This window comes from Pongo abelii, chromosome 6 (genome assembly GCF_028885655.2).
Source record: "Pongo abelii isolate AG06213 chromosome 6, NHGRI_mPonAbe1-v2.0_pri, whole genome shotgun sequence".
Classification (NCBI taxonomy): domain Eukaryota; kingdom Metazoa; phylum Chordata; class Mammalia; order Primates; family Hominidae; genus Pongo; species Pongo abelii.
The window spans coordinates 21,895,400-21,912,002 of NC_071991.2; the positions used below are offsets into that span (position 1 = coordinate 21,895,400).

At 39.5% G+C, this 16,603-nt stretch overlaps 1 protein-coding gene across 10 annotated transcripts in view; it reads right to left on the reverse strand.

Moving 5' to 3' along the window:
* Positions 1-16,603, reverse strand: part of TPST1 (tyrosylprotein sulfotransferase 1) — a 353,853-nt gene that overhangs the window by 305,414 nt on the left and 31,836 nt on the right. The window lies entirely within an intron of this gene.

Sequence of the window (16,603 nt, forward strand, 5' to 3'; positions counted from 1 at the left end):
ACAAAGCTCAGATGATAAATCATTACCAAGTTGGGTTTTTTCCAGAAATTCAAAGTTAAATAAATATTAGAAAATCTATTAATGTAGCTTATTATATTTGCAGCTTATGATTAAAGAAAGTCAGATGACTCCTTCAACTTGACAAAATACAACCTTTGTGGTGGGCTACTTGGAAAATGGTTCCCAGTAGTTCTGTCATACAAAGGGCTCTTGAAAGAAATTAAAGGTGTGCCTAATAGGTCCTCGCGACTGAACAACAGGGGCTCTAGGAAGCTTAAGAACATTGTCCCTCAGCCATCTGAGAAAGATCACAAAGTAAAGAAGGGTGTACCTTAGATTTGTGGGTGTAACTATTACCCAATGGAATGAACACCAATGAGTTTCACAAAAGACTTGCAAAGTTTTTGAGAAAATTATATCAGCAGCAACACTGCCAGGTTGGACCAAAAAAACCCAGAAATAGTACAACATGAAAAGAAGTCACTAGACTCCCAAAATTCTACTGGCAGGAAGCAGACTAATAAAAAACTACACAGCTGCTAACACATGCTACCTTTCATGAAAAAGGAAGAATAACTCAGAGGTGTAATCAAGAGCCAGGAGGGCAGGAATTATTCCTAGGCCGTGAGACCAATCAAGGAACTTCTAACATCCTGGCTGGATTTCAGAATTGATATGGACCAGTAACACTCTGTGCCTCCTATTTTCCCTCCTTTAAACAGGAATATCTATTATCCCATGCCTGTTCCACCCTTGTATACTGGATATAGGGAAGGGAGGATAACTTGTATCTTTAATGTCACATTTCTACAGACTGAATGGAACTGTACACAAGGAACTGTATTTTAAAAACTTTGGCCAGGTGCAGTGGCTCACACCTGTAATCCTAGCACTTTGGGAGGCTGAGCCCAGGAGTTTGAAACCAGCCTGGGCAACATAGTGAAACCCTATCTCCACTAAAAATCAAAAAATTAGCCAAGTGTGGTGGCACACAACTGTAATACCAGCTACTCAGGAGGCTGGGGCAGCAGGATCACTTGAACCCAGGAGGTTGAGGCTGCAGTGAGCCATGACTGCGCCACTGCACTCCAGCCTAGGCAACAGAGTAAGATGCTGTCTCAAGATGAAAAAGAAAGAAAGAAACTTCACCCATAAGCCTCACTCACAATTGGACCTGATTTAGATGACAAGATTCTGGACTTTGAGCTGATGCTGTAACAGAGTGAGACTTTTGGAGACCTGGAGGAAGGGGCAAATTAAGAGGGGCATATGCAAGAGACATGAGTCATTGGGGGCCACAGGGCAGGATGGAAGGCTGCTTCTAAAATAGCACCTGATGGTTCCCAACTCCTGATATTCCTACCTTTGTGTAATCCCGTCTATTTGATTTTAGCTGGGCCTAGGAATTTGATTCTAATGAATATGGCAAAAGTGACAGGATGTCACTTCTGAGATAAGGTTGCAAAAGATGTAACTTCCATCTTCTTTACTTTCTCTGGCTCTTCTTGTTTGCCAGCTGCCATGTTAAGTAGCTATATATATAAACATACACAGCAAGGAACTAAGGCCCTCCACCTAAGACAGATAAGGAACTGAATCTTGCCAAATACCACATGAACTAGGAAATCATTCCTTCCCCAGTTGAGCCCTGATGCAGCCTTGTGAGGGACTCTGAGGCAGAAGATCCAGCTATGCTGTTTCCATATTCCTGACACACAGAAACTTTCATATGTTTGTTGTTTTCAGCCACTAAATTCTGGGGTAACTTACTACACAGCAATAGAAAACGAATACGCTATCCATTAACTTTGAAAACTCTTAGTGAACTAGAAATAGAAGAGAAATTCTTTAACTTGATAAAAGGTATCAACAAAGAGAAAGAAAACTAACAGCATATACCAATAATGTACATTAAAATAAATACAACAAAATTCATTAAACATATTCCCTTTAGAGTGAACTCTGTTCTGGGAAAAAATAAATAAATCATTTTCCTCCATTTCCTACACAAAGGATATTTAGGAGTAACTAAACAGTTGGTATAAGCACAGTCTTCTTTATAGAAAAATATCATTAATGAATACAGAAGGAAATTTTAAATTAGACTACCACCATTTGGCCAGACTTAATAAAATAGTAGGTCTGGGCAATGATTCATCAATGATCACTAAAACCATTAGGTAGAAGACTAAAAAAAACTGTACGCTTCATGAATCACATTCTTAATTAAATCTAGTTGGTTTTTTTTTTTTAAGAAGAAGAGAATTTGACAGTACTAAAAGTACAATGACCACTAAGTACAGTTTGGTGCCAGAGCCTTGATTTGTACTAAGGCATCCACAATTTTCAGCTCTTTTGCACTATCAGCACAAATGTCAACAGAATGAAAATTCAAATAACATCTTAGTACCATTGTGAAAATAGTTTTAACCTTGGAGATCTCCTGGGAGGGTCTGAAGGATTTTTTGGGTATTCTGAAACCATAATTTGGGAACCTCTACTTTAGTGACACACAGAGAGGTATTTACAGATGGAATGATGTGATATCTTGTATTTGTTTTAAAATAATAATTCAGCAGAAGTTGGGGGAAGGAAAGGAGTTAATAATACTGGCCTACAGTGGTTAACTGTTGGTATTGGGAATTCTGTTTACCAATTTATTTTTGTGTTTGGAATTCTGCATAATAATAAAATATTGTTTAAGGCATTCCCTTTAAAATATAGTTTCTCAACCTTGGCACAGCTGACATTTGGGGCCGGATAAATTCTTTGTTGTAGTAGCTGTCCTATAATTGCAGGATGTTTAGCAACACCCTGGCCTCTTTCTATTTGAGGCCAGCAGTATCACCTCCACTTCCCCAACTGTGACAACCAAAAAGTCTCCAGACATTGCCAAATGTCCCCTAGGGAACAAACTGTCCCCACTTAAAAACAACTTTTTTTTTTTTTGAGACGTTGTCTTGCTCTGTCGCCCAGGCTGGAATGCATGGCATGATCTCTGCTCACTGCAAGCTCTGCCTCCTGGGTTCACTCCATTCTCCTGCCTCAGCCTCCCGAGTAGCTGGGACTACAGGCGCCCGCCACCACGCCCAGCTAATTTTTTGTATTTTTAGTAGAGACAGGGTTTCACCGTGTTAGCCAGGATGGTCTCGATCTCCTGACCTCGTGATCCACCCGCCTCGGCCTCCCAAAGTGCTGGGATTACAGGCGTGAGCCACCACGCCTGGCAACAACAACCGTTTTAAACCAAGGTTGTATTACTATTAGAAGTCCTAGCTTAGGCAAAACCACAAAATATTAGGAAAGCTGCGGGATATAGATATACAAAAGTCATTTACAATTATATACACCAGCAACTAGCAGAACATTTAAAAACAATACACATATCTGGCTGGGCATGGTGGCTTGTGCCTAAATCCCAACACTTTGGGAGGCTGAGGCGAGTGGATCACCTGAGGTCAGGAGTTTGAGACCAGCCTGGAAAACATGGCAAAACCCTGTCTCTACTAAAAATACAAAAATTAGCCAGGCTTGATGGCTCACACTTGTAATCCCAGCGACTCGGGAGGCTGAGGCAGGAGAATCTCTTGAATTCGGGAGGCGGAGGTTGCAGTGAGCTGAGATCACACCACTGCACTCCACCCTGGGCAACACAGTGAGACTCCATCCCAAAAGAATAAATGAATAACTTAAATAAATAAATAAAAACAATACACATATTTACATTACCAATGAAAAGAAGGTACTGAATAATAAACTTATCAAATAAAGTACAATACTTTTATGAAGAACATTATAAAATACAATACCATCAAATGATATTGTAGAAGACCTAAATAAAAGGAGAGGCCCACTGTATTATGGATAGAATGGCTTAATATTGTAAGAATGGCAATCCTCCCCCAAATTACCTACAGGTTCAATGTAAATTTAGTCTGATTTTTCATGAAATCAGGCAAGTTGATTTTAAAATATATATGGAGGACCAAAGGGTTTAAAAACAGCCTAGACATTCCTAGAGAAGAACTAAGCAGAGAGGTTACCCTATTAGATTCTAAGCCATTTTCTTTCTTTCTATTTTTTTTTTTTTTGAAACAGAGTCTCACTCTGTCAACCAGGCTGGAGTGCAGTAGTACAATCTTGGCTCACTGCAACTTCTGCCTCCATTCCCTGGGACTAAAGGCGCCTGCTACCACACCCAGCTAATTTTTGTATTTTTTGGTAATGATGGGGTTTCACCATGTTGGCCAGGCTGGGGTATAACTCCTTACCTCAAGTGATCCGCCCACCTCAACCTCCCAAAGTGCTGGGATTACAGGCATAAGCCACCGCGCCTGGCTAACTCGAAGACATTTTCTAAAACTGTAGTAATTAAAATAGAGTGGTATATGGCATTAGGATAGACTAAGTGAAGAAGGATTTCTTGGCTGGGTGCAGTGGCTCATGCCTGTAATCCCAGCACTTTGGGAGGCCAAGATGGGTGGATCACAAGGTCAGGAAAGAGAGACCATCCTGGCTAACACGGTGAAACCCCGTCTCTACTAAAAATACAAAAAATTAGCCAGGCATGGTGGCACACGCCTGTAGTCCCAGCTACTCGGGAGAACTGAGGCATGAGAATCACTTGAACCCGGGAGGCGGAGGTTGCAGTGAGCTGAGATCGTGCCACAGCACTCCAGCGTGGGCAACAGAGTGAGACTCTGTCTCAAAAAAAAAGAAAGAAAGAAAGAAAGAGATCTCACTAACAGAATAATGCATACATGGAAACCTGATGTTTAACCTAGCTGGTACTGCATGTCATTAGGACAATCCCCTGGGTTTCTGGACTCCCCACAAATGTCAAAATCCACAGATGCCCAAATCTCTCATATAAAATGGCACAGTATTTGCATATAACCTACATACATCTTCCCTTATATTTTAAATCATCTCTAGATTACTTATAATACCTAATACGATGCCCACACATCTCTTCATTCACGTAGATTCAATGTAGTATTCAGCACACGGCAAGCTCAAGTTGTAATTTTGGGAACTCTATGGAATTTTTCCCCCCTGAATGTTTTTGACCTGAGGTTAGTTGAATCTATGGATGTGGAACCCATGGATCCAAAGTACTGACTATATTTCCATAGATAGTTCCGGGAAACTGGTCATCTTTATAGAAAAAATATGAAAAGGAATCTGCACCTCACACAAGAAAATAAATTCCATATTGATTAATAAATTCCAGATTAACATGAAAAGAAATTTAAGTTTTAGAAAAAACATGGGAAGCTATTTTTATGACCTCAGAGTATGGAAGAATTTTTTTACAAAAAATTCTAAAGAAAAAGATTGGTAAATACAAGTTTAAAACTTAAATTCATCAAAAGATTTTTCTTAATTCTGTTAAAGTGAGGTCATTGACAAAAAAGATATTAAAAAGGAAGTTAAAAGATAAGCTATTGGCCGGGTACAGTGGCTCACGCCTGTAATCCCAGCACTTCGGGAGGCCGAAGCGGGCGGATCACAAGGTCAGGAGATCGAGATCATCCTGGCTAACAGCCCGTCTCTACTAAAAATACAAAAAATTAGCCGGGCGTGGTGGCGGGCGCCTGTAGTCCCTGCTACTTGGGAGACTGAGGCAGGAGAATGGTGTGAACCCGGGAGGCGGAGCTTGCAGTGGGCAGAGATCGTGCCACTGCACTCCAGCCTGGGCGACAGAGCGAGACTCCGTCTCAGAAAAAAAAAAAAAAAAAAGGCTGGGCGCGGTGGCTCAAGCCTGTAATCTCAGCACTTTGGGAGGCCGAGGCGGGCAGATCACGACGTCAGGAAATCGAGACCATCCTGATTAACACAGTGAAACCGCGTCTCTACTAAAAAATACAAAAAAATAGCCGGGTGTGGTGGCAGGCGCCTGTAGTCCCAGCTACTTGGGAGGCTGAGGCAGGAGAACGGCGTGAACCTGGGAGGCGGAGCTTGCAGTGAGCGGAGATCGCGCCACTGCACTCTAGCCTGGGCGACAGAGCAAGACTCCATCTCAAAAAACAAAAAAAAAAACAAGTGGAATATGCATACTGCTCATAATCCAGCTATTCTAATCCAAAGTGTATATCTTAGAGAAACTCTTGAAGGAAACACCTTCAAAAATGTCCTTAGCTCCAAACTAAAAACAATCCAAATGTTCATCAATAGTAAAAATGTATAAATAATCTATATTATACCAGAGAATAGTATTTTGGCAATTAAAACTGATGATGTAGCTATATACCACAACACAGGTAAATCTCAAAAGAAAATGTTAGGCCAGAGAAAAAAAAAAGAACCTGACCGAAGAAAACACAGACCATGATCCCATTTATATAAAGTTTACCAACAGGCAAACTAAACAAATAAACAAAGGAAAAAGAGAAAACATGACAATGAAATATCAAAGGTCACCTCCAAGTAGTTTCAGAGATTATTGTTATTGTAATGCCAACATTCCCAACCTGCCATGTTAGTTTCCTACTAGAGCTATTCAAATCGGGTGCTTATTTTGCTTCATTGAGACAAACATTTTATGACTTTAAAACTACCTTTGCCCTAAACAAGCTTACAGGAGCATGTGTAAGAACATTAACAAAAGCCTGTGGTGCACTTGCTACTATCCTAGGTGTTTCACACTCATTATTTTGGGGTGGGGAGAGGGAGGGGAACAGGGCATAAGCATTTGACAATAAAAATAACATACTAATAAGTACCATTTTGAATACTTTCTATGTGCCAGGTGCTATTCTAAAGGCTTTGTAGTAATTTAATTCTCACAACTCTATGAATACTACTTACCATCATCTGCAATCGGTATTATTATCATCCTTATTATAATAATAATAAAGACAACAGGTAACATTTTCAACCTCTCATTATATACCAGGCACTTGGCTAAGGGCTTTATAGTCATTCTAACTAAATCCTCACGACAACCCTATGGATAGTTATTATTATCATCCTTAATAGATACTATTTCAGTAAGCCTTTCTCCACAGTTTCAGGTAGTTCTCTGCAGTCAACTGTGGTCTGAAAACATTAAATGGAAAACTCCAGAAATAAACAACTCATAAGTTTTAAATTGCATGTCATTCTCAGTAGCACGATGAAATCTAACATTGTCTCACTCTGTCTAGACTGGGATGTAAATCATCCCTTTGTTCAACACATCCATGCAATGTACACTCACTACCCACCATTAGTCACTTAGTAGCTCTCTGTTATCAGATGGACTGTAGCATTATCACAGTGCTTACGTTCAAGCAACTCTTGTTTAACTTAATCATGGCCATAAAGCTCAAAAGTAGTAATACTGGCATATTGTTATAATTGTTCTACTTTATAATTAGTTACTGCTGTTAATCTTACTGTGCTTGATTTATAAATTAACCACAGGTATATATGCACAGGAAAAAACATAGTATATATAGGGCTTGGTACCATCAGTGGGGTTTCGGGCATCCACTGGGGTCTTGGAACGTATCATCCGCAGATAAGGGGGATCTAACATATTATCATTCCCATTTCCAGGATAAGAAAACTAAAGGAAAGATGAGATAACCAAGACTAGACAAAACCAAATAACTCACTCAAGGTCACATAATCAATAAAGGACAGTGCTAGGATTTGAACCTATGTCTGTCTGACTCTAAAACCTGTGCTTAGCCACTGTCACACTGTTTTAGTCTGTCTTCATAAATGCTGTAAGTATATACAACAAGAGCTAAGAGTACAGATGAAGACAAAGACCTGAGTCCACAGCCTGGCTCTACCATGTTCCAACTGTGGGATGGAGGACAAGCTCCTCAACCTCTGGGAGCCTCAAGTCCTTCATCTATAAAAGTGAGATGTTTAAGGCACTATGGGTGAGTGTGAAAGGGTAAATATAAAAACTAAATGAGATTAGGCATGAAGAGAGTTCAGCATACTGCCTGGCACATAACAAATGTTCAGTAGATGTTGGATGGTATCATTACCATCATCACCATATTCCCTGTTTTATAGATAATAAAATGGAGACACGGAGAGAGATGGTATTTGATGCAATGTTACACAACCAGTTAGTGTCAATGAAAGACTTTAAACAAAGTCTAGCCGGCTTCAAAGTATCAACCCTTTTCCATTTGCCAAGTGTCTCACGAAAGCATAGGAAGTGCATCCCAAACAGAGAGGGGCCTTGGAGAGATCTTCCTTAGGGAAAGGAAACCTAACTAAATCTTGAAATACAACCATGAGTTGGTCAGATGAAGAAATGAAGTGAGAGAAAGGTGTGGCAGGCACAGGAAACAACACATTCAAAGGAACTGATTAAATAAATGGTGTCGCAAAAATTGTAGCTACAATTATTTCAGTGTGGCTGGAGCCCAGGCTGTAGGGGCAAGAAAGTCTTGAGTCCACAAATGAAGCAAACAAAACGTAGCATGATTTTAAGCAGTGGTTCTCAAAGTGAAATCAGGCCAGGAACATTAGCATAACCGGGGAATCTGTTATAAGCGCAAGTTCTTGGGCCTATCCCAGACCTCCTGAACCAGAAACTTTAGGTCTATTAAAGGTTCTCCATGTGATTGTGATGAATGGTTGATGTTTGAAAACATGATTTTCAGCAATGAGGAAATGTAACGATGTTTTCAAAAACAATGAAATAATTCTTCATTAGACAGGTAATTCAGAAGAGGACCAAGGAGGAACCATGAATTCATGTATAATATCTGGATGGGTACCAACCATAATTCCCTTGATGTGTTTGGCTTTTCTTTGACAGTAGTTACTCAATGTAATAGGTTACTCTACTTAAAGATCCAATTTGCCCTACACTTCACCTTGGCAAAATACTCTGAACTAGGCTTACATTTTAAATCCTAAAAAAAAAAAGAAAAAAAAGAATTTTTTTTTTAAAAAACAGGAATCTTCTAAGTTTTATACCTCATTATGGACTGAATGTTTGTATCCCCCCAAATTCATGTTAAAACCTAATCACCAATGTGACTGTATTAGGAGATGGGAACTTGGGAAGTGTCCTTATTAGTGCCCTTACAAAAGAGGCCAGGGAGAGATTCTTCACCCCCTTTACCATGTGAGGACACAAGGTGCCATCTGTGAACCAGAAAGCAGGCCCTTACCAGATGCTGAATCCGTCAGTGCCTGATCTTGGACTTCCCAGCCTCCAAAACTGCGAGAAATCAACTTCTGTGTTTGTAAGAACCCAGTTTGTCGTATTTTGTTATAGCAGCCCAAATGGACTAAGACATACCCTAAAATGCCTATTAAAACTAAATGTTTTGAGCTGGGCGCAGTGGCTCATGCCTGTAATCCCAGCACTTTGGGAGGCCAAGGCAGGCGGATCATGAGGTCAGGAGATCAAGGCCATCCTGGCTAACATGGTGAAACCCCATCTCTACTAAAAAAAAAAAAAAAAAAAAAAAAAATTAGCTGGGTGTGGTGGCGCGCACCTGCAATCCCAGCTACTCAGGAAGCTGAGGCGGAAGAGTCACTTGAACTCATGAGGCAGAGGTTGCAGTGAGCCGAGATCACGCCATTTGCACTCCAGCCCAGGAGACAGTGCAAGACTCTGTCTCAAAAAAAAAAAAAAAAAAACACTAAACGTTTTTATAAACCAATATAATCCCAATTAAAAATGTGTATCAGTTTTGTAAATTTTACACATTGCAATCAATGTTTTTCTTTTATAAACAAAATTGAAGTTTTGCAATTCCATGAGCTTCACTTCAGTTTTCTTTGTTAAATCCAACCAAAATTAAATGCTGCCTAAAGGAGGGCCACTTCACTTCCAAGTACATCATATACCAAGGTTCCGAACAAGATTTCATTTGAAAAAAAGGGTGCTCCACTAATAAGAGAAGTCTGAAGGCAACTGGCTTAAAATTCAATATCTTTAACTTAAAATATAAGGCCCTCCACAGCCTGGTCCACATCATTTCTCTCAAACCTTGTTTCACACTACTTCCTGCCTGGAAATGAACTCTCTAGCAAAAAACACCACATTGTTACTCATCTTTGTTAATGTGTTCATATTGTAACTTCTCAATGATTATTTCCTGATTTGGTTTTGTTTCACTTATTTTTCAAAAATATATTTTTCAAAAATATATTCACCTATGGGAAACAAACACCATGTTCTAGGTCCAGGTGGGACTAAGCTTAGCTGACTTCCATTACATGGTCAGGAGGGTAGGGTCCATAGGTCAGGCATAACAGGGCGTAGTTGTTCCTTAGGTCCTTTTGAGGCCCTGGGTTGGGCCAGGAGTCAAGCCACAAGGAGTCCTCCATACCACCTCTTCCCTTTGAATTCTGTAAACCACGGTTAGGCACAGGCTTCTCCCAGGAGTAACGTTTCTTGGGTGGCTCATTGGCTAAGGAAAAGGAAAGACATTCTGGACAGTCAAGGAAGAACTACAGCGCCTTAACCATGGGTCACCCAGGGAGCACAATATTCCCTAAGTCAAAACTAAATGCGCTTCCCTTTATCTGTTGACCACCTTGGATGGCTGCCACAACAAATAATTATCTGACTAAAATGTCATACCAAGCTTGAGGAAACCCTTCTTTAGGGCTCAGTTTCATGCCACATTGCCCAAGATGACCTCTCTGAACACCTCAGACTGGGTTAGGTACCTCTCCTTGGTTTTCCATAGTTCTTTGTTGTTGTTGTTGTTGTTCAGAGTTTCGCTCTGTCACCCAGGCTGGAGTGCAGTGGCACGATCTCAGCTCACTGGAACCTCCACTTCCCAGGTTCAAGCGATTCTCCTGCCTCAGCCTCCCGAGTAGCCAGGTTTACAGGCATGGGCCACCACACCTGGCTAATTTTTGTATTTTTAGTAAAGATGGGGTTTCATCATGTTGGTCAGGCTGGTCTTGAACTACTGACCTCAGGTGATCTGCCCACCCCAGCCTCCCAAAGTGCTGGGATTACAGGTGTGAGCCACTGTGCCTGGCCTCTTTTTGTTTGTTTTAATTATTCACCAACAAAGAAGCAGTGGTGACCATAGTTCTTAACCCTGCATTGTACATGAATCTAAGTCTTCTATTAGATCATATGTTCCTTTAAGGCAAAGACCTTTTATCTCAAGGAGCTAACACAGTGCCTGGCACATAGTAGGTGCTCAATAATGTAGCAGAGACTACTATCTGCCTATCCCAATATCCAACTGATTTCTCTTAGTAAAAGAAACCCCAGTTATGGCCAGTGAAAAGCAAGAAGTACTACCTGGAAGCTTCTAAGAAATATCCTCAAAAAATACTAAACGCCATTTGTTTTACACACATCCACCCCTGCTGTGCTGCTTAGAATGTAGATGAAATGACTGGCGCTCCAACTTGGATCCTGGAGATGATGGAGACAAAAGCTGGAAGCAGCCTAGATGCCAGATGACGGCAGAGCTGACAAAGCAGCCCTGGTCTGCCTTCTACATAATAGTCATTATTTGGAAATCTTTGTTATTTTGATCTCTATTATTTGTAGAGAAATCTAATCAAACTAATAAATGATCTGATATCCAACTTCTAATTTTTGCTACCAATTGCTATATTCTCCAAGAAAAGTATAAATGTTGCCTTACTAATTCATGTTCTGGTTCTGCTTCTTCTCAATCTTTCACTGACACACTTTGAAATGCAATGTTTCATCAGCTCTCTGATTTCCTTTCACAGCCCATTTTACTCTGTCACTTGTATCCCTTGTTTATTCAATTCCTCCTCTCCAGCTAAGACGTCTCAGTCACTGCTCTCTTCAATATAACTTGTAAAAGGAGGCTGGGCATGGCAGCTCACAGCGGTAATCCCAGCACTTTGGGAGGCCATGGCAGGAAGACTGCTTGAGGCCAGGAGTTCGAATCCAGCCTGGGTAACATAGTGAGACCCTGTCTCCACCAAAAAAAAAAAAAAAAATTAGCCAGGCATGATGGCATGCACCTGCAGTCCCAGCTACTAACAAGAAGCTAAGGTGGGAAGATCGTTTGAACCCAGGAGTTCAAGGCTGCAGTGAGTCACAATCTTGCCACTATACTCCAGCCTGGGTGATGGAGCAAGACCCTGTCTCCAAAAAAAAACCAAAAAAGACACAACCCCAATAGCCCAATAGCATCCTTAGGCAGTGCCTTCACAAAGGAGAAGTTTTCACAAATAAACAGACTTGTTCTCTGATAGCTTCATGAAAACAAAAACAAAAACAAAAAAAAACCACCACATGTAATATTTATAAAATTCTTCTGGGATATTTCAGACTGAGCTAGTAGAGCTCAGGTGATCCTAATTTGCCTGCTGTTAATTTTCCATGCTATTATGCTCATAATCTTTGTGAATATGGTCTGTCATTCTCCACTTGCTCAAAATATTCTTGTTATCCTTAAATTTCAGAATTTCAAGTGGCTATTGAGTTATCTTTCTGTTAATCCCATAAGATATAAGAATTTTAAGTTTCCAAACTGACAAAGATTCTTTGTGTGACCAAACTTCAGTCAGGCTCCTGAACCTTCTCCTAGGACCATCTGTGCACTTCCTTATAAAATCCAGTTTTAGCAAACCCTGCTAAGGCAGTTTAGCAAGAACCTCCTACCCTTGATATCTAATCACTCTCAGGATCTGATCGGGTTTCTCATCCTCCACCACCCCCCAGGTGATGTCTGATCACCCTGCCCTGTCTTCAGTGAGAATCCTATCAGGTAAATTTAGCCAGAATGCCCCTGACCCCTGATGTTTCCTCGTAGTAATTTTCCATCCACTGACCCTCACCTTGCTCCCTGGCTACAAATTCCCACTTGCCCATGCTGTATTCAGAGTTAAGTCCAATCTCTATTCCCCACTGCAAGACCCGACTGCAGTGGTCCCTGTACCTCCTGCAGTGGTGCTAAATAAACACTGCCTCATGCCTTATCAAGTATCACTGAATAATTTTTTCTTTAACAAAACTAAATTTCACTTTGGATATTAAAAAGAAACAGTGTTATAAATTTAATAAATTACTAATTATTCTTCCTACTTCCTCAAAAATGTCTCTATTTCCAAAAACCTTTTTGCATTATTTTCACTCATTTATTCAGTCTTTCTTTGCTTTTCATCTGATTTAGAGGATTTTTTTGTCTGCTCTACTTATTAGAAGCTGTAGGGTGTCAGTTTTCAGGTTCTTATTTGTTCTCTTGTACTTATCACTACTATTATCTTTTTCATTCTAATTTATTTGTGTTTAATAGTTGCTATATTCTCTTTCTGCCCTAAGTGTAAATAAGAACTCGTCTCTGAATTGTAGTTGTGATTCCTGTACCTGTTGTCTAAGCGTCACTGTTACATTAATCTGCTTTTCTGGATTTGCTCTTTTGACCTAGCAAACTTGATTTTTATTTGTTCCAGGTAATTTCATGGTATCATAATGAGTTTAATAACAGAAGTAACTGTACGCTCTTGTAACTTCCCAAAAGTTCCCTAACGGAGACAACTAAAATTCCACAAAAAATTCCACAAACCATGAGAAGAGGGCAACGTAAATAGCTTCAAACTTTACTTCTGCTTTCTTTTCAAGATACTTGAGCAGGAGCCTCTGACTTTTCTGTAACTGGAACAGCCCAGAGAAGCAAGAGATTCCACGCTGACTGTAAATAACTGGAAATTTCTAAGCAAAGTAAATTAACTCTCATAATTAACAAGATAAGAGGCAGAACTGTGAAGTCCTCCTGATATCTCTATTTTCAACAACTTCTACAAGTGTCCCTAGGCCATCTGGTGACATCTTCAAACCTTCAAGGCTGCCTAAATATTTAAGTATTGTAATACTAAGTAATACTGAACTAAGTATTAAAATATTTATTTTAAACAATTTTCGGCCAGGCGCGGTGGCTCACGCCTGTAATCCCAGCACTTTGGGAGGCCGAGACGGGCAGATCACGAGGTCAGGAGATCGAGACCATCCTGGCTGACACGGTGAAACCCCGTCTCTACTAAAAATAAAAATAAAAAAATTAGCTGGGCGTGGTGGGGGGCACCTATAGTCCCAGCTAGCCTGGGCGACAGAGCAAGACTCCGTCTCAAAAAACAAACAAACAAACAAACAAAAAAAACCATTTTCCCAGAATAAAAATATTTAAATAAAAAGAAAAGCACAAAGGATGACTGACTCTGGGCAATAAATTCTTTATTATAATGAACATGGGATATTTACAACTTGGCACTATGTAATAATTTTGTATGTTTCTACCTTATTCCCCAAAAAGCAGTTTTTGAGAGTAGGGATTCAATCTTAAAAAAGTATGGCTGGCCAGGCATAGTGGCTCACACCTGTAACCCCAGTACTCTGGGAGGCTGAGGTACATGATTGCCTGAACTCAGGAGTTTGAGACCAGTCTGGCCAACATGGGGCTCTACCAAAAATACAAAAAAAAAAAAAAAAAATTAGCTGGGCATAGTGATACGTGCCTGTAATCCCAGCTACTCAGGAGGCTGAGATGGGAGGATCACTTGAGCCTGGGAGATGGAGGTTGCAGTGAGCAGAGATCATGCCACTGCACTCCAGCCTGGATGACAGAGAGAGACTCCATCTCAAAAAAAAAAGAAGGAAATATGGTCTAGTTTAGACTCACCTCAACCAAAGCAGCTCTTGTTTTATACTGGAATTCTGGGTAAGATTTTCTTTCAACAAGGGGTTCAAATATTATTTTGCTTTTAAGTTTTAAAAAACAATTGTAGCCTACCAGAAAAGACTAAAATACCAAGTGTTGGTAAAGATGTGAGGCAACTAGAACATGTTCATCTACAGTACAGCGATACATGAATGATAGAGACACTTTGGAAAACTGTCAGAAAGTATCTGTTAAACACACACACACAAACACACACACACACACCCCTTGTCATCCAGCAATTCTATTCATTGGTATATACCTAAAAGAAATGAATGCTATATCCACCAAAAGTAATGTACAAGAACGTTCTTAGCAAATTTTATCCATAATAGCCCCAAACTAGAAAGACCCCAAATGCAAAAATCTTGGAATAAGCATTGGTAGGTTCTACTCATGATTGTGACACGTTAATTTTTGACAAAACATAGAGCCTTACAGGGCCTCCATTCCACATACTGAAATGCTAAGTAATATCTCTTTACTTTCTAAAATTCATTAATTCGTAATATAATCTCTATGAATTTTCTTGGCCTTTGTTTACCTTAAACATAGCAAGTATATACACAAAATGTTCTCTTCCTGATTAGCACCAAAATTTAACTTGAGCATATCTCTTTAATCCCTACTGAAGAGGCTGGTGGTCTAATGGCCTCCTTTTATATTAGCAGATGTAGGTGGCATCAGCGCCAGGCCAACATACAAGCACAAAGACTGAAATACCTAATACAGGTGATTAAAAATCAATTATAGTCTATTATCTGGAAATAATAATAAACTGCAATCAGAGTAGCCAGAGCTGAAATTTTCTTTGAATCAATAAAAACAACCTAGAGCCACTACAATGATGGTATGTCATAACTTATAATCAATAATTGAAAGCTTGGTATAGGCAGGCAGCTGTTCCTTTGAGATTATCTACATAAGAAATCTATTTACTATACAAGTTCTATACAGCAAAAAAAAATTAAGGAGATATTCCTTGGTGAAAGTAAGAAGGGCACACAAGGAAAGTATACTGCTTTTTCTTTTTTACAGGTGTTATATATTACTTTGATGAATAAAAAAAAAACAAAAATAAAATTTAGTTATAGCCAACTCTTCTTCATGAAGAGATGCTATCTGAATTTAATAGTAGTTTCCATTTTTATATCCTCATCCCAGGTATATAAGTCATTAAGACAGGTTAGAGGGTATACTAGTTGTCACTTCGTAAGAAAAGAAGCAAAATGCTAAAAATCATCATTTGAGAAGTTTTGAATCCAAGGAACTTCTTGTATGGATTAGGCTTCCAAGTTTTAGAGATTCTCTAGACTTCTGTAAAAAATAAGAGAGGTTATATCCTTCAGATGACAAAGGAAGCACGACACGTAGTAAAATGCCATGGAGAAAAGCACGACCTCACTGAGACCAAGGCACAGATTCGAATTCTGGCCTTGCCATCTAAATCTGAACAAATTGTTTTAATCTTACTGTGACTCAGTCTTCTTGTCCATAAAATGAAGAGATTAGGTTAGACGAAGCTTTTATTTTTCTCTACCACTGAAAATTTCAAAATGCTTATAATTCACTATGTGCTCATTAACATGATATATGCACTTCCTGATTTCAACCTTAATCCACACAAAAGCCAACTATCCTCATTAACAACAATATCTAGAAATTAGAAATCAGAAGCCACTAAAACTGAATGATGGACATTAAGGTCTGAGACCTTGAAGAAGGCTTTTCACCACCTGTAAGGTGGGTTTGTATCCATCAAACAAATAAAGAGGGCCACGATATATAAATGAAAAAATGAAGTATAAATAAGTGAACATCTGTAATAAACTAGTAGAGAATTAATAAAAAAAGAAACCTCATCAATGAAGCTGTATCTGTTCCAGAAAAGGTCTTCAGTTTCTATATATACACACAGGTACATACACACATATATACATAAAACACATAAATACATACGTATAGAT